The sequence below is a fragment of the Oncorhynchus gorbuscha genome, linkage group LG12 (genome assembly GCF_021184085.1).
Source record: "Oncorhynchus gorbuscha isolate QuinsamMale2020 ecotype Even-year linkage group LG12, OgorEven_v1.0, whole genome shotgun sequence".
In the NCBI taxonomy this organism is placed as follows: Eukaryota; Metazoa; Chordata; class Actinopteri; order Salmoniformes; family Salmonidae; genus Oncorhynchus; species Oncorhynchus gorbuscha.
In genome coordinates this window covers 14,393,226-14,411,666 of record NC_060184.1, presented here as the reverse complement: position 1 = coordinate 14,411,666, position 18,441 = coordinate 14,393,226, and the positions used below count along the sequence as shown (strand labels likewise).

Here is an 18,441-nt window from a genome sequence, read left to right as displayed (position 1 = left end):
AGAGGCTGACCTGAGGGCTCGTAGGCCTGTTGTAAGGAAGGTCCTCACCAGACATCACCATCAACAACGTCACCTATAGGCACAAACCCACCGTCGCTGGACCAGACAGGACTGGCAAAAAGTGCTCTTCGTTGGCCATGGCAACGAACATTCCTGACATTCCTGTCTTGCAGGAAATCACGCACAGAACGAGCTGTATAGCTGGTGGCATTGTCATGCTGGAGGGTCATGTCAGAATGAGCCTGCAGGAAGGGTACCACATGAGGGAGGAGGAGGTCTCCCCTGTAACCACAGCGTTGTCATGGCAGGCAATCTCAACAAGCGCAGTCCGATGATGCTGTGACACTTCCCCAGACCATGACGGACCCTCCACCTTGATCCCGCTCCAGAGTACAGGCCTCGGTGTAACGCTCATTCCTTCGATGATAAACGCGAATCTGACTATCACCCCTGGTGAGACAAAACCGCGACTCGTCAAAGAGCACTTTTTGCCAGTCCTGTCTGGTCCAGCGACGGTGGGTTTGTGCGCATAGGTGACGTTGTTGCCGGATCTCAATCCCATTGAGCACGTCTTGAACTTGTTGGATCGGAGGGTGGGGGCTAGGGCCATTCCCCCCAGAAATGTCAGGGAACTTGCAGGTGCCTTGGTGGAAGAGTGGGGTAACATCTCACATCTCCTATTCTATAACTATTAAATGTTTGAAATGACTAGTATGCTTTAAAAAAAAAAAGCAACATGTAAACAGTTGGTCCCGAGTTGCATGACAAAAAGCTTATTCTCTCTCAAAATCTGTGCACATATTTGCTTACATGCCTGTTAGTGAGCATTTCTCCTTTGCCAGGACAATCCATCCACCCACCTGACAGGTGTGGCATATCAACATATCAAGCTGATTAAACAGCATGATCATTTCACAGGTACACCATGTGCTGGGGAAAATAAAAGGCCACTCTAAAATGTGAAGTTGTCACACAACACAATGCCAGTCCCCAGCTTTGAGGGAGTGTATAATTGGCATGCTGATTACAGGAATGTTCACCAGAGCTGTTGCCAGATAATATAAATGTTCATTTCTCTACCATAAGCCGTCTCCCATGTTATTTTAGAGAATTTGGCAGTATGTCCAACCGGCCTCACAACCGTATACCACGTGTGTCCACGCCAGCCCAGGACCTCCACATCGTGCCATTCATCCACCGCCATCACCTCATGTTTCAACATAACAATGCACAGCCCCAAGTATGCAAAGGAGTTGTGTCGCACTGCATGAGGCAAATGGTGGCGACACCAGATACTGACCGCTTCTGATCCACACCCATTTTCTTTTTAAGGTATGTGACCAACGGATGCATTGTCTATATTCCCCAGTCATGGGAAATCCATAGATTAGGGCCTAACAAATTCATTTCAATTGACTGATTTCCTTATATGAACTGTAACTTAGTAAACTTCTTCATTTTTGCATGTTGCATTTATATTTTTGTTCAGTGTAGGATAACCAAGTAATAAAGTGACCAACTACAAGACTTCACCTTCCTTATAACTGTAAAATTCATATTTGTTTGTTTAATGTTAGAATTTTGGGGGGCATATTTTCTAAAGGGCTTTTGATCAAAATGTCACTGTTCACGTCTCACGGAGCTGTAGCGTGGCTATCTGAACTTGTTAGGAACTAGCCTTTCATCTCATATTAATCTTATCAGTCTGACAAACAAACGATGCTTAAAAAAAATGTATCTGTGAATTTTGAGATTAATGGCTATAAATCGATCTCAGTGTGCTACAGCGATGAAGCCACGCTCTCCAGCTGTGCTATGATGTAAGGATTGCAGGCATGTGCTTTGCCAGTGCTTGTGACATAGGGTTCAGCCAGGAGTTGGACAGTCGAAGAGCAAAAGAAATGGTAGGAGGGCCATCCCAGCTTCAAGTGGTTTCAGATTTCACATCCTACTTCACACCGGCTCAAATATACTATGGTGTCAGTAGGAACCAGCCAATTAGATATAGTGTCCATAAAAATATCAGTCGGAACCAGTACAAGAACCATGCAGATCCCCTAAACAGACATTACATCCAAGAAGTTAAAGCTGAAATGTCACTTTTTAGGTGACTCTGACCAAATTCACATAGGTATGAGTGTTATAGATCTGTCATTCTCATTGAAAGCGGGACTAAGAAGCGGTAGATCTGGTCAATGTTTGCCATTTCTCTGATTCCGCTCTTAAGTTTTGCTTTTGCGTCTTTTTCACTTACGGTTTTGTACACCAGCTTCAAAAAATATATTTTACAGCAGTTTAGATGGTACAATGATGCTCTACACCAGGAATAATGAACTAGATTCAGCTGCAGCCCAATTTCTCTCTTGAGCAGATGGTCAGAACATAATTACAAATAATTTGTAGACTGCAAATTGACCACAAGAAGCACAAACAGATATTTGACTAAAACAATCTCAACCTTGCATACATTGGTATATAATCATGTCATATCACTTTATTAAGCATAGGTAATACTTGGGAACAGATTTCTTGACTTAAAAATCACTTGGAGCCGATTTCCTGGTGTTTAAAAAAACAACATTTAACAGTATTTTATGTCCAACAATGAAAATTCCACACACACTATATATTTATATAGATTTTTTTAATGCTCAGAAAACCTGGGGGGGAATAAAACCAACCGGCGACAGTTGGGGAACCCTGCTCTACACAACAGTATACTGTTTTGTCACATAAAAACAGAAATTATGATAACTATTAGAATTTTAGCAGCCAGGAAATTGCGGAGCGATTTCTGCATAGTGCCTCTAAGAATGTATGCATATGGGGGAGCCAAGGGGTTGATAAAAATAAAATTGGTTCTCAAAGAGCCCCGAGGGTTAAACAAACAGACAAACAAGCAGAGGCATAGAAAACCACTCACGAGAAGATCCCCAAGCATTCTCCCGCCATTCCTCTCCAAGGAGCATCCCTTTCCTTCCATCCTTGGACAAGTCATCCGAATCCCACAGTTTTTTTGCTGGCAGGAGCTGTAAAGAGAAGGCAAAATGGCTACTTGGACATTCTCGACATTCTGGGTCACCGTGGGAAACTTCAATGGAAGATGTAGCACAGAATCTATCCTAGTTTTAAAGGGAGGAAATGTGAGACGTTGTGGTGGATCTCAACCTACCTCACCCATGCCCCTGGACTCCAAAGCAAGGGCTTGAAAACCATAGTTCATCTCATCCACAGTTCGAACCTGATAAAAATAATAATTTGGCTTCAGTCAGAGCACATACACAATTCAACCTGGCAAAAATGATATTCTCATGCATGGTACGTTATTTCTGGACATCATATTGAAATTGGAGGAACACAAATTGATACAACACAAATTGATGCAAACTCCAGCCACACTTACAAGGTTGTCCTAGACAACAAAGACTATTATGAGTCTAAATAAATTACAATGTTCACTAAAAAGTAATAAAAACCCTACTACTGTATGGGTTGTTAAAGCATAGGATGAGTTACAAATCTGAATTCTATCCTTAGATAGAGATCACTGACAGAGACCCCCCCCCCCCTCCTTACACAGACACATACTTCCCAAGTCAGTTGTTGTTGTCGTCAACAGGCTGGGTGTTGATTTGATTTGATTTACTGGGAATGGAACATTTCCTTCAAACTTTCACATACAACTTTAAAAATTAGTTTAACAAGCCATTAGAATGAACCACTAGAATATTTATATTAGGCTAATGCTTGCTACAATTAATATTTGTTGAAAGTGATTTCTATGAAACAGAAGCAAGTGTAGCTTTCTAAAGAGTGGGAAATCTTTGGCTGGTGCAATTGATGTCATGCTCTGGACTGAAACGGCAAGGGTCTCTTGTGGTAAAGTAGTTTCTAGAAAGTATAAGATCGGCTTCATTCAAATATTTTATTATCAAACAGGAAGCTTGTAGCCAAGTAGTTTAGCTCTGGCAAAACCATTGTACCTGGTCAACGTGGTTGCCGTCTCCAGTGGGCCAACGGTGCTTGCTGGAGGTGCAACCTCCCAGCTGCTCCCCAGGCTGCCTCTGGAAGAAGTAGCCCACTGTGGCATCATCCTGAGAGCGCCCACTTAGTGGAGGCTGTGGGGTGCCTGGGATGGGGTTGGGTCCCTGCAGACGGTGTGGCCCTCCAGGACCCTGACCTGCAACCCCCATGGCAGCCAGGGATCCCCCTCCGTGAACTCCGACGCTCCCGGCTTCAGGAGCACCGTTTGTGTGCAGCATCCCGCCTCGTGTCTCCTGCCAGGCCACGTCATTCATACCTAGGATGCTGCATGGAACACTCATTCCACGGGGAAACCTTTGGAGGGGGAAATAACAGAACAAGTGTGAGTAGAGTTGCTTTAGATTGCATATGGATAGCACTTATCAAACATAATGTATATACATTAACCTGAGGTTTCTGATATTGAATGCATTTGTATTTATTAGGGATCCCCCATGTATGCTTATTGAACCAACCACACACAGTCTTTCTTTGGTCCCTAACAGAGAGTTTCCTTGCTTTGTTTCATAAGTTACAATAACATTTGTAAATTGACACACTGAAAGGTCTGTAGAACTTCAGCATAAAGCACTAACAGCTAGTGTCAATCTAAGGTAACAATCTTCTCTGGGGACGTTACCTGCCCTTCCTTTGACTTGGCTACCTAGCTTGCTAGTTAAGTAGCTAGCTATTACATTAATACACTTGAGCTCGTTGCTAGCTAGCTAACATAAACGAATAAATATTCAGTGTCCGAAAGTCCGTGTAATACGCAATTTGGCCTTCTTAGCCAAACTAGGTAACATCAATCGCTAACATGGTCAAATTGAACTAGCTAGCTATAGGCAGTGGAGACCAATCTCTTAATAATCAAAACAATGTTAGGTAACGTTAGATGGATAACGTTAACTAGCTCTCCATCTAGCCTAGCTAAATTAGCTAGCTTGCTAAATAACTTGTTAGCGTAGCCAATCGAACAATGAATGTCTGCCCACCGAATGCTCAACTCTTCGGTGTCGGGTGTGTGTTTCGACATATTACAGGCAGCATGTAGCTAGCTAGTTAACGTACTGTACTTCGTTGGATTAGTTTGGCTAGTTGAAAAAAAAAACGTGTCTGAATGTTAGTTATCATGCGAAATGTATACATTCTCAAACTTACGTTTCCTGGCAACATAACATAGAGATAGTTAACGATTTCTCTGTTCCGGACAACGGGCTAGTTCACTGGAAAAACAACCGTTCGTGAACTACGTTAGCTAGCTATCATTAGCGGTTAGCTACCTGCCGTTAGTTAGCGAGCTATACTGACAGAAGCCAAGTTAGCTAGCTAGCGTTAACAGTTCACCTGTAAATCCAGCGTCAATGTTGAATTTGTTAAATGAACTAATTTAACTAGCTAGTCAGATGACTAGATTTGTTGATGCTACCATGGCTAGCTAGGCAGATTTAAGGAAGGCCTCTTACCTTTTCAGTTTGATAATAAAAATAAATAAAAAAACACCCCCAAAATTACTAGCTAGCTATTGTAGTTAAATAAGTGCATACAATAAAAACATAGCTCTCCGTTGTTCACACGCCGCTGAACAGTTGTAATCAAACGTTTTTAACCGAGCGAACCATACAAATGCCGTCTGGTGAGCTGCATTAACAAAACACCATTGCTGCTGGGTAACTACACACTCACTAACAACATGGCCCCCCTCCAAGTTCCAGAGGGGCCTTACCCGCTAAACAAAAGGGGGAAATTCTCAACGACCACGGCAATAATCCACGTTTAAAATAGTGAGAATTACGTACAACATCGCATTATAGACATTTAGAAGATACTCACGCGCTGTCTTTTCGGTAGAAGAGCGATGCTTGTACAAAATTTCAAGGGTATTAAATGTATATTGTTTTGTTTCCGTGGAGATCGGTGTTTTAATGATTTGGGATTGAACATGCAATATATAGGAGTTTGACTATATCACGCTAGTGCCCTTCCTGCTGCCTATTATGCATATTGTACGTTAATTAGACCCGCGCATAGTACGTCAATTAAACCCGCTATTTGCAATTCTAATACAATATAAAATAATACCCACTCAAAAATTCTCAATTGTTGACATGTGGTAGCATATACATGATTTATCCGTATCAATAAAAGTATTCTAGGGAGTCGTTTCAGTAAATACTGATCAATATTTTTCATGGTGGTTAATGAATATAACAATGATTGTTATAATTCTATAGGTGTAACTAAACTGGACGAAGACACACGTTCCTATGCTTCTATCTCTATGTAAATGAGAGAGGGGGGTTGTGAGGAGCATAGATCTGCCTGTGCTTAAGGCCCTGAACAAAAAAAAACGTGGCCTATGGAATTGTTATCTTGGGAGTTGATGGCCAGTTAAAATATTTTAGTATCAGTATGGTCGAAGCCTTTTCTGCCCACGGTACTATAGCCTATTGTAGTCTACAGTTTAGGACAGTACCTGTGTGTTTGACAGAAGGATAAACTAGTGCCATATGTCCATGTCAAATTATTTTTCATAAATTAAATTATGTGTTTATGAATTATGAAACATTTATTGAAACATTTTTTATGGTGTATGAAATATCCCAAAATCATATTGCCAAATTAGTTGAGCTCTGATTTTATAGAGCTGATCCCAGGTCAGTGTCTGGGCGAGACATGATCCTCGTGGTACGACCCTCCTCTACCGACAAAGCAGGTCTGGGATCCAATCACCTCCTTCTTTCGAAATAATGATCTCACCGCCCTACTTCCGATTGGATTGCTATATTAGGAAAGCACCCATGCTCTTTATAAAGGAAGCGCTTCAGTGGCTGGACAGGGAGCAAGTAGTTGAGAAATATCGAATCCACCGGAGAAACGCAGACGGCTACGTTCAGGGAAGTTTAACCAGGCTCGTACCATAATTTGACTTCTTAGCTAACACAGACAGTTTATACGTCATATTTGTTTAACAGTTAGGATCAAGGAAAAGTATCGGTTAAGAGAAGCAAATGGCAGAGATACGAAAAAAGCTGGTCGTAGTCGGCGACGGCGCCTGTGGAAAGACCTGCTTGCTGATTGTGTTCAGCAAAGACGAGTTTCCTGAGGTCTATGTGCCAACTGTATTTGACAACTATGTGGCCGACATTGAAGTGGACACCAAGCAAGTCCAACTAGCACTGTGGGACACGGCTGGACAAGAGGACTACGATCGCCTACGCCCGCTATCCTATCCGGACACTGATGTCATCCTGATGTGCTTTTCCGTGGACAGCCCGGACTCCCTCGAAAACATCCCCGAGAAATGGGTGCCAGAGGTAAAGCACTTTTGTCCCAACGTGCCCATTATTTTAGTTGCCAACAAAAGAGACTTGCGCAACGACGAGAATGTTAGGAGCGAGCTGTCCAGAATGAAACAGGAACCAGTGAAAACAGAGGACGGGCGCGCCATGGCCATGCGCATTGGTGCATATGACTATTTGGAGTGTTCTGCTAAAACGAAGGATGGTATTCGGGAGGTGTTCGACACTGCTACACGTGCCTCTTTACAGAAGAGATCAAAACCCTCCAGCGGTTGTGTGAACTGCTGTCTGTTGTTGTGAATGAACAGCTAACGTGAGCAATAATGTATCTTACGTTAATGTACGGCTGCCAACACCACCAAGACCTGTTGTCATTGTGCTTGAAAAGATGCATGACCAAGTCTGTCTCCCATTAGGCTAAAGACTTTATTTTGAGCCTGTAGCCATGAGAAATCTAATAATCCTCAGATTGTGGATCATCTTGATCTATTTACCTGATCCCTCAATTGACGCGAATACATACTCTAATACAAGTAGCCAACAACTGACACTCCATGCGATTCTAATTTACTGAATAAATTCATTTGCTATGCATTCCGGATGCTGCCTGAAATGATGCTGTAGCCTTTGAGGATATTGTTCCAAGGAGCCTACTTGAGTGTGGGTGCCAAGCCTTGTTGACATGCAACCAGTTAGTCACGAAACGTGGTGATGCCTTAAACTCCACGCACATTTACATGGACAAAAACCTACACTTCCCTTGTCTGTCACGAATGTTGAGTTCCTTTTATATTTCAACTTAATCTGCCGATTGTGCGTGGTGTTGGTCCTTTAGCTGGTCGACATTTGAGACAAAATATCCACAGGGACTTATTATTAAACCAACTTCAAAACGCAGGTCTGTGTGTGGCAATAAATATGTTTGCTCATGAACAAAGGCATGTGCACAAGACCGAAGTACATGCACGTGATGTATGCATGATAACTGATGTTTACATGGTTTTGTACATGTGCCAGGTGATAGAAATTTCAACTTCAGTATCAGCACTCTAAAAAGTCTATCTATTTGCCTCAAATTCCAAGCAGCTGAAGGACCAACCACACAGGCAACCGGTAGAATAAATTCAAACTTAATTTATTCAACATTCTGACTTGTAAGGAACATTTCCATGTTTGGTTTGTTTGTTATGTTTGTTGTTGCTCTCCTAATGTTTTTAAAAGGCTGTTCATCCTGCCGTGTGCATCATAGCATTATTTAACATGACAGGGATAGCACTGCAGCACTGTGTAAAGCATGAATGCTATTATTTCACATACTGTATATGGTGGTTCAAAAAAGATCCCCATAGTGCAATATTTTGTCTTAGTTTCAACTTTGTCAGTTTATTGTTTTATGTTATTAAATAATAAAGATATGATTAGAATGTGTATAGCCTACTGCCAATGGAATTATATTTGTATGGCCTGCTGCTGTGGATGTAAACTGTAAATGCACATGGGAAAACCTAATTATTTGACTTTGTGCATAATTATCTGTCCCACATGGGAAATTTCATAGTGGATCATCATATAAATAATTAACGCAAGTCAGGAATTTTAAGGTCACCATTACTGGGACATTAAAATGTGAAAAGGATCTCTCACTCCTGACTTATGGGTCTGGTGTTGTTCAGGGTCACAAGGCAATCCACTTATGTAATGCCGCTATAGCTTATTGATAGCAGCAGTTAACCCACAGCCTGCATATTTTCATACTCACAGCCTTGTTTTGGATAAATAGCATCACAATTCAGGATAACACAAACTACCTCTGCAGAAATGGGTTAGGTGGTATGGAAAGCTATTTTAACAGCTATTATAATAAATAATACAGTAAATATATATTGGAAATTAGTATTACAGCACAAGCGGATGACATGAGGACAGAACACAAAGGCACTGTTGTAATATGGGGGGACTGGGCGAACAGGTAGACTGGGAGACTGCTTTCCATCACAACCCAACCACACACAATTGACTGGAAGCACTGGTAGGCCTGCTAAATGTGACGGTGGTCAGCTTAGTGGTTTAGGACAATAATGACACACAATTCTGTCCCCTTCTATTCTCTGACTCCATTATTGGTTTAAACCAGGGAAATAAGATAGCAAGTGTGTGTTTCTAAAATGGATTATTTTGCGATGTTTCTATCAAGAGAACTGTCAGGATATTACGCTGTCATTTTTAAGCTACTTTGTCTAAAAACCAGTGCAGTGGAGGAGGGATGGAAAAAATGACGCATGAAAAACATGAGGGGGACTTTTGTAGCACACTTCTTAGATGCCCAGCCAGGTTAGAGGAAGGTGAAAGGAATTCCATTTAAATCAACAAAAATTAGTTGCACAGTGAATGTTTGAGAAGGCGCTCAGTTAATTAACAAGATATGTCAGTGTCTCAACAAACCCGGTGTTTTATTGATGTTTTTGGTGCTCTACCTTTACAGTACCATGTTAAAATAGCCTTTGAATCAACGCACAGGTTATGGGTGTGACCTATTTTCAGCTGTTTAATTCTCAGTAATCTAGTTTTTGGGAACTATAAGAAATTTTGATTCACAAATATCCACGTGTATAATGTGTGAAATGATACTTGGGGGTCAACTAGTCAACTTGGAGGTCAACTAGTCATATGTCCACAGAAAACATTGTTATTAAAATTTAGTAACTACGTACAGTAGTTACTAATTCAAGGGTTTTTCTTTATTTTTACTATTTTCTACATTGTAGAATAAAACAGAAGACATCAAAACTATGAAATGACACATGCAATCATGTCGTAACCAAAAAAGTGTTAAAAAAATCTAAATATATTTTATATTTGAGATTCTTCAAAGTAATGAGGTTGTCACCTGGAATGCATTTCAATTAACAGGTGTGCCTTGTTAAAAGTAAATTTGTGGAATTTCTTTCCTTAATGCGTTTGAGCCAATCAGTTGTGTTGTGACAATGTAGGGGTGTCAAACTTTGTCAAAAGACAAAGTCTGTATTATGGCAACAGCTCAAAAGAACAAAGATAAACGACAGTCCATCATTACTTTAAGTCAGTCAATCTGTAAAATGTCAAGAACTTTAAAAGTTTCTATAAGTGCAGTCGCAAAAACCATCAAGCACTATGATGAAACTGGCTCTCATGAGGACCGCCACAGGAAAGGGAGTCCAGCAGTCTCTGCTGCAGGGGGTAAGTTCATTAGAGTTGGGGCGGCAGGGTAGCCTAGAGTGGTTAGAACGTTGGACCAGTAACCAAAAAGTTGCAAGTTCAAACCCCCGAGCTGACAAGGTGTCGTTCTGCCCCTGAACAGGCAGTTAACCCACTGTTCCTAGGCCGTCATTGAAAATAGGAATTTGTTCTTAACTGACTTGCCTAGTTAAATAAAGGTAAAATAAATTATCAGCCTCAGAAATTGCAGCCCAAATAAAAGCTTCACAGAGTTCAAGTAACAGACACATCTCAACATCAACTGTTCAGAGGAGACTGTGTGAATCAGGCCTTCCTGATTGATTTGCTGCAAAGAAACCACCACTAAAGGACACCAATAATAAGAGGAGACGTGCTTGGTCTGATGAGTTCAAATTTGAGATTTTTGGTTCCAACCGCCGTGTCTTTGTGAGACGCAGAGTAGGTGAATGGAAGTGTGGTTCCCACCGTGAAGCATGGAGGAGGAGGTGTGATAGTGTGGGGCTTTGCTGGTGACACTGTCAATGATTTATTTAGATTTCAAGGCACACTTAACCAGCATGGCTACCACAACATTCTGCAGCGACACGCCATCCCATCTGGTTTGCGCTTAGTGGGACTATCATTTGTTTTTCAACAGGACAATGACCCAAAACACCTCCAGGTTATGTAAGGGCTATTTGACCAAGAAGGAGAGTTATGGAGTGTTGCATCCGTTGACCTGGCCTCCACGATCACCCGACCTCAATCCAATTGAGATGGTTTGGGATTAGTTGCTCAGCATATGTTGGTAACTCCTTCAAGACTGTTGGAAAAGCATTCCAGGTGAAGCTGGTTGAGAGAATTCCAAGAGTGTGCAAAGCTGTCATCAACGCAAAGGGTTGCTACTTTGAAGAATCTAAAATATATTTAGATTTGTTAAAACGGTTGGTTACTACATTATTCCATACAGTATGTGTTATTTCATAGTTTTGATGTCTTCACTATTATTCTACAATGTAGAACATAGTACGAATAAAGAAAAACCCTTGAATGAGTAGGTGTGTCCAAAATGTTGACTGGTACTGTATATCCAAGTAGTATTTCATTTTTATAGGAGACACACACTGGCCAATAAAACATAAATGATGCTATGTTCAGATGGCTGTGACATTACTGTGCTTTATGTGGTGGGAGCCTGGGAGGGTCTCCACAGATGACAGCATTGGAACATCCATTGGAGACATACAATTTTCTTTCTTTCCTTTCCCCCTGACCCCCTCGAAGGACAGCTGGGCTCTTTTGTGTAACATAATGATCTTGTTGGGGGGGGGGGGGTTCTCAAAGGGTTGCTTTTTTTCATTTGCAATTACTTAGAAGTCACATTCTTTACTATAGTGTTCTGTTGCTGGACCCTTTGTTTACGTTCAGGAAAGGACACAATGTACCCACTGGATCTCTTTCATATAAACATTTCTTCCTTTCTCCTTTTTCCATATATAATCATGTATGATTTAATTCTTCCTGAAGGATAGGCAGAAAACATGGTTTTCATGGTTAAAACAAGTTTAAAGAAAGCTATTGGGTCTGGTTCCAAATTGAGGAAGTCTGCCTTCGGATACTACGATCTTAAATGTTCCAATAATGGGGTTTTCCCCCATGTAACAGGCAAAGTAGAGGACACTTTTTTGGTAGGGACTGTCCAATTTTTTTCTTATCTCAGTCCTAGATAAATTCATCAACAAAAGTAAATTGGTAGGAAACAAACTAAAGTATGTAACATTACACTGCATAATCTCTGCAATAATACATAGATTAGTGCATCTGTGCATTTCCAGGTTGATTTAAACCAAAACCTCAACTCAGCAAAAAAAGAAACGGCCCTTTTTCAGGACCCTGTCTTTCAAAGATAATTCGTTAAAATCCAAATAAATAAACAGATCTTCATTGTAAAGAGTTTCAACACTGTTTCCCATGCTTGTTCAATGAACCATAAACAATTCATGAACATGCACCTGAGGAACGGTCGTTAAGACACAAACCGATTACAGACGGTAGGCAATTAAGGTCACAGTTATGAAAAATTAGGACACTAAAGAGTTCTTTCTACTGACTGAAAAACACCAAAAGAAAGATACCCAGGGTCCCTACTCACCTGCGTGAACGTGCCTTAGGCATAAGGCAAGGAGGCATGAGAACTGCAGATGTGGCCATGTCAACAAATTGCAATGTTTGTACTGTGAGACGGCTAAGACAGCGAGACAGGAGAGACAGCTGATTGTCCTCGCAGTGGCAGACCACGTGTAACAACACCTGCACAGGATCGGTACATCCGAACATCACACCTGCGGGACAGGTACAGGATGGCAACAACAACTGCCCGAGTTACACCAGGAACGCACAATCCCTCCATCAGTGCTCAGACTGTACGCAATAGGCTGAGAGAGGCTGGACTGAGGGCTTGTAGGCCTGTTGTGAGGCAGGTCCTCACCAGACATCACCATCAACAACGTCGTCTATGGGCACAAACCCACCGTCCCTGGACCAGACAGGATTGGCAAAAAGTGCTCTTCTATGACGAGTCCCGGTTTTGTCTCACCAGGGGTGATGTTCGGATTCATGTTTATCATCGAAGGAATGAGCGTTACACTGAGGCCTGTACTCTGGAGCGGGATCGATTTGGAGGTGGAGGGTCCGTCATGGTCTGGGGCAGTGTGTTACAGCATCATCGGACTGATTCTTGTTGTCATTGCAGGCAATCTCAACGCTGTGCGTTACAGGGAAGACATCCTCCTCCCTCATGTGGTACCCTTCCTGCAGGCTCATCCTGACATGACCCTCCAGCATGACAATGCCACCAGCCATACAGCTCGTTCTGTGCGTGATTTCCTGCAAGACAGGAATGTCAGTGTTCTGCCATGGCCAGCGAAGAGCCCGGATCTCAATCCCATTGAGCACGTCTGGGACCTGTTGGATCGGAGGGTGAGGGCTAGGGCCATTCCCCCCAGAAATGTCCGGGAACTTACAGGTGCCTTGGTGGAAGAGTGGAGTAACATCTCACAGCAAGAACGGGCAAATCTGGTGCAGTCCATGAGGAGGAGATGCACTGCAGTACTTAACGCAGCTGGTGGCCACACCAGATACTGACTGTTACTATTGATTTTGACCCCCCCCCCCTTTGTTCAAGGACACATTATTCAATTTATGTTAGTCACATGTCTGTGGAACTTGTTCAGTTTATGTTTCCATTGTTGAATCTTATGTTCATACAAATATTTACACATGTTAAGTTTGCTGAAAATAAATGCAGTTGACACTGAGAGGACATTTCTTTTTTTGCTGAGTTTAGTTACTAAACTCCACTTTGTATCTCGGAATAGTACCTAAAATTAAATGAATGGAAAGTTTTAATTGGAAAAGCAATAGAGAATTCAAGGGAACAATTGCCAACAGCAGGACCATCAATATCTAATCAATGGATCTCCATCCCCCTATGTGCCAACGGGTTTCCCATTTATATGACAAAGAGTAACATCAGACTGTCCTTGTAAATCACAGGGAAGTTGGCATATTAATATCAGTCGTCTTTATGGCTACTACGTATAACAGAGAATTGATCATTATAAACCAAAGACCTCTAATGACCTCATAGTCCCTCAATTGAAAGCCTAACATTGAGCTAGCTAGGCCTACACCACAGTACAGCAACTCTCCACTATTTTCATCTCCAACTACATAAAGGACACTACACTTGATACTCTGTTTAAACACTCCAGTGAAGATGTTTAAAATTACAAATGCTTTTAAATCCAGCCCCATGAAATAGTGTGTGTAACAGGAACAGCAGTTCATGACCTTGTATTGCAAGAACTGAACCCATATATCAATTATACAGATAATATTCTACGCAACTACACCGATGGATCACAGTGTGTTTCATGCTCAAAGTTGGTTGTCGTAATACATTTTACATTGACATTTTAGTCATTTAGCAGACACTCTTATCCAGAGCAACTTACAGGAGCAATTAGACTTAAGTTCCCTGCTAAAGGGCACATCGACAGATTTATCACCTAGTCGGCTAGGGGATTCAAAACAGCGACCTTTCGATTAATGGCTCAATGCTTTTAACCGCGAGGCAACCTGCCGCCCATTATAATAGTGACGGATGCTGATATAGTTTTAGAAGTTCCATTAGGAGGGAGTTGAGGATTTTACCCACTGGCTTTACAGCACTGGGCATGCCAGTATCATAACCAAGGACTGTGGAAATTACAGTAAAACTTCTCTCCAGAGACACGCTAGCAATGATGTCATTTTTGTCTGCCATAGTTTATATTTAGACCACAGGATTTAAGGGTGGGCATGTTTGTTGAAGAAAGTTACATCAGAATGTATATGATGGAATTCCATAAGATTGTAAGGTTATTAATTATCTGATGGATACAAATCTGATGATGCAGTGAAATATCTTAATATTGTTCAGTGAAGTACTGTGAAGGACAGTACGTTTTTATAGTTAAGAGAGTGTGTTGTAATTTTTTTAATAAATTACTTATTTTTCTGGCTTTTGAACAATTTTGTGTCAGGCTGTATAATCCCTCATATTAAGAAATAATTCTGTTTCTTTCTCATATTTAGTGTATGACTCCTGTGCCATTGGAAACACTCAATTGGTTTTTGGCTGCAACAGCATCTCCTTCAGGGCTACTGAAATATTGCACGGTGTAAAAGTAAAACATTTGAGTAAAATAGACTGCTCAAAAAAATAAAAGGAAGACTAAAATAACATATCCTAGATCTGAATGAATGAAATATTCTTATTAAATACTTTTTTCTTTACATAGTTGAATGTGCTGACAACAAAATCACACAAAAATTATCAATGGAAATCAAATTTATCAACCCATGGAGGTCTGGATATGGAGTCACACTCAAAATTAAAGTGGAAAACCACACTACAGGCTGATCCAACTTTGATGTAATGTCCTTAAAACAAGTCAAAATGAGGCTCAGTAGTGTGTGTGGCCTCCATGTGCCTGTATGACCTCCCTACAATGCCTGGGCATGCTCCTGATGAGGTAGTGGATGGTCTCCTGAGGGATCTCCTCCCAGACCTGGACTAAAGCATCCGCCAACTCCTGGACAGTCTGTGGTGCAACGTGGCCTTGGTGGATGGAGCGAGACATGATGTCCCAGATGTGCTCAATTGGATTCAGGTCTGGGGAACGGGCGGGCCAGTCCATAGCATCAATGCCTTCCTCTTGCAGGAACTGCTGACACACTCCAGCCACATGAGGTCTAGCATTGTCTTGCATTAGGAAGAACCCAGGGCCAACCGCACCAGCATATGGTCTCACAAGGGGTCTGAGGATCTCATCTCGGTACCTAATGGCAGTCATGCTACCTCTGGCGAGCACATGGAGGGCTGTGCGGCGCCCCAAAGACATGCCACCCCACACCATGACTGACCCACCGCCAAACCGGTCATGCTGGAGGATGTTGCAGGCAGCAGAACGTTCTCCATGGCGTCTCCAGACTGTCACGTCTGTCACGTGCTCAGTGTGAACCTGCTTTCATCTGTGAAGAGCACGGGCGCCAGTGGCGAATTTGCCAATCTTGGTGTTCTCTGCCACATGCGAAACGTCCTGCACAGTGTTGAGCTGTAAGTACAACCCCCACCTGTGGACATCGGGCCCTCATTCCACCCTCATGGAGTCTGTTTCTGACCGTTTGAGCAGACACATGCACATTTGTGGCCTGCTGGAGGTCATTTTGCAGGGCTCTGGCAGTGCTCCTCCTGCTCCTCCTTGCACAAAGGCAGAAGTAGCGGTCCTGCTGCTGGGTTGTTGCCCTCCTACGGCCTCCTCCACGTCTCCTGATGTACTGGCCTGTCTCCTGGTAGCGCCTCCATGCTCTGGACACTACGCTGACAGACACAGCAAACCTTCTTGCCACAGCTCGCATTGATGTGCCATCCTGGATGAGTTGCACTACCTGAGCCACTTGTGTGGGTTGTAGACTCCGTCTCATGCTACCACTAGAGTGAAAGCACCGCCAGCATTCAAAAGTGACCAAAACATCAGCCAGGAAGCATAGGATCTGAGAAGTGGTCTGGTCACCACCTGCAGATCCACTCCTTTATTGGGGGTGTCTTGCTAAATGCCTATAATTTCCACCTGTTGTCTATTCCATTTGCACAACAGCATGTGAAATTTATTGTCAATCAGTGTTGCTTCCCAAGTGGACAGTTTGATTTCACAGAAGTGTGATTGACTTGGAGTTACATTGTGTTGTTTAAGTGTTCCCTTTATTTTTTTGAGCAGTGTATATAGTTGTTGTATTGTAGCTAATTATGTTTATAAATAGATCAAGTACATTAAATACATAACAGTGTATTATAGTGTATTATCATAGTACATTTTATTTAATTAACAAGCTGTTTCATAAGGTATTTGACCAAAATCAGAGAGACCCACCAAGAACCCAAGACAACATAGGCTTGATCTGTTAATGTTATTGATCGTGGCCGAGCAAGATAGATGTAAGTTTATGAATGGGTGGGGAGTGATATAGAAAAATGTATCTCGTCATTTGCATCAAATTGTCTTTATTCATGGTTTTCTTTCAAGTTTTTAAAAAGAACAAGACACATAGGAAGCAAAATTAAACCAGTTAAGTTGGCTGTCTTAACTTGTGAATAATAAACTAAATTAGTAACTTACAAAAAATAAATGGAAATGCATTATAATATGAATAGACTACATGAGAATAACAGTTATGTTTGCAAGTTGAAAGCCAATGAATTGGGCATATATGTTTTACATGTTAAGCTGAGCAATGAATGGAATAGGAATTTCAATGTCCATCTGTTTGTCACTCACTGTCACAAAAGACTCAGCATTTCTGGTAATGTCCTGAAGGAACTCCGTAACCTTGATGTGGATGGCGTTAATACTCTGAATCACAGAGTCAATCCAAGACTGGATGTCAGCATTGATCTGCTCAATGGACATTTCAGCAAAGAGGTCGCGATATTCTCGGATAATTCTCTTGGCTTCCTCCATCTGCTGTGCAATATCAGACATGGCAAGGGAGTCGATGGCTTCGCTGAAGACGTCACTCATCCACACGGTGAGTTTCTCCATATCCTGAGATTTCAGGGAGACAATGAGCTCTTCGGTTTTCTGCACGGTTAAGCGCAGGAATGCAGACAGCCTGCTCACAATATCCTCCAGAGGGACATCTCCGACTCTCTTCACAATGATGATCACCTGCTTCTGAATCTTCTCAATGGCAGCCATCAGGTCATCCAGGATTTCTCTCCCGCTGACCAGGTTGCTGGAGCCTGGAAGTGTGAATTTGATGTTTCTGATCTTTTCAAGGAGAGCTGCACCATGGGAGGCAAAGAATTCTGGAACCTTCTTGATAGCTTCCTCAACCAATTCAGCAAATAATCTACTCAGTTTCTGGTAGGCCTCAAGACCGGACATCTTTCCCTCAAGTCCAGGCATCTGGAACTGGGTCTCTCTCAGGAACTTGATGGCAGCATCGAGCAAAACCTGAACATTCTTCTGGTACTGTCTGAGGACGAAAATGACACTGTTGGAGAGCTTGTCTGTGATGGCTGTAAGATCCATAGCTGCAATGTTTTCTGCAGCCCTCTTGTAGATGACCTTGCCTTGATCCGTGATCTGTTCCATACTACCCTCAAGTCTGTCGGCTATCTTCTGGGGAGCAGATAGGATATCCTCCATGCAAACTGCTGACATGATCTCAGGCACCTTCGCCTTCACTACCAGGAGCATCTCAGTGGGAACCTCCATATTCCAGGTGGTCTGAATGTTCAGCTTCTCAGAGTTGATCACAGACATTTTCAGGGCCATGATCTCCACATCAGTGGTGGGTTCAGACTGCATGAGAG

The 18,441-nt window shown here is 42.2% G+C and overlaps 1 pseudogene across 1 annotated transcript in view; it reads right to left on the bottom strand.

The window, feature by feature from the left end:
* LOC123991502 overlaps nucleotides 1–18,441 on the bottom strand; it is a 50,869-nt pseudogene that overhangs the window by 18,039 nt on the left and 14,389 nt on the right. Inside the window, exons 26-30 of the transcript XR_006830808.1 lie at nucleotides 17,343–18,430; nucleotides 7,021–7,566; nucleotides 3,984–4,338; nucleotides 3,173–3,241; nucleotides 2,924–3,029 (exon numbers count right to left, since the gene is read on the bottom strand). The product of XR_006830808.1 is annotated as an apolipoprotein B-100-like (transcript). The remainder of the gene's footprint in view (nucleotides 1–2,923; nucleotides 3,030–3,172; nucleotides 3,242–3,983; nucleotides 4,339–7,020; nucleotides 7,567–17,342; nucleotides 18,431–18,441) is intronic.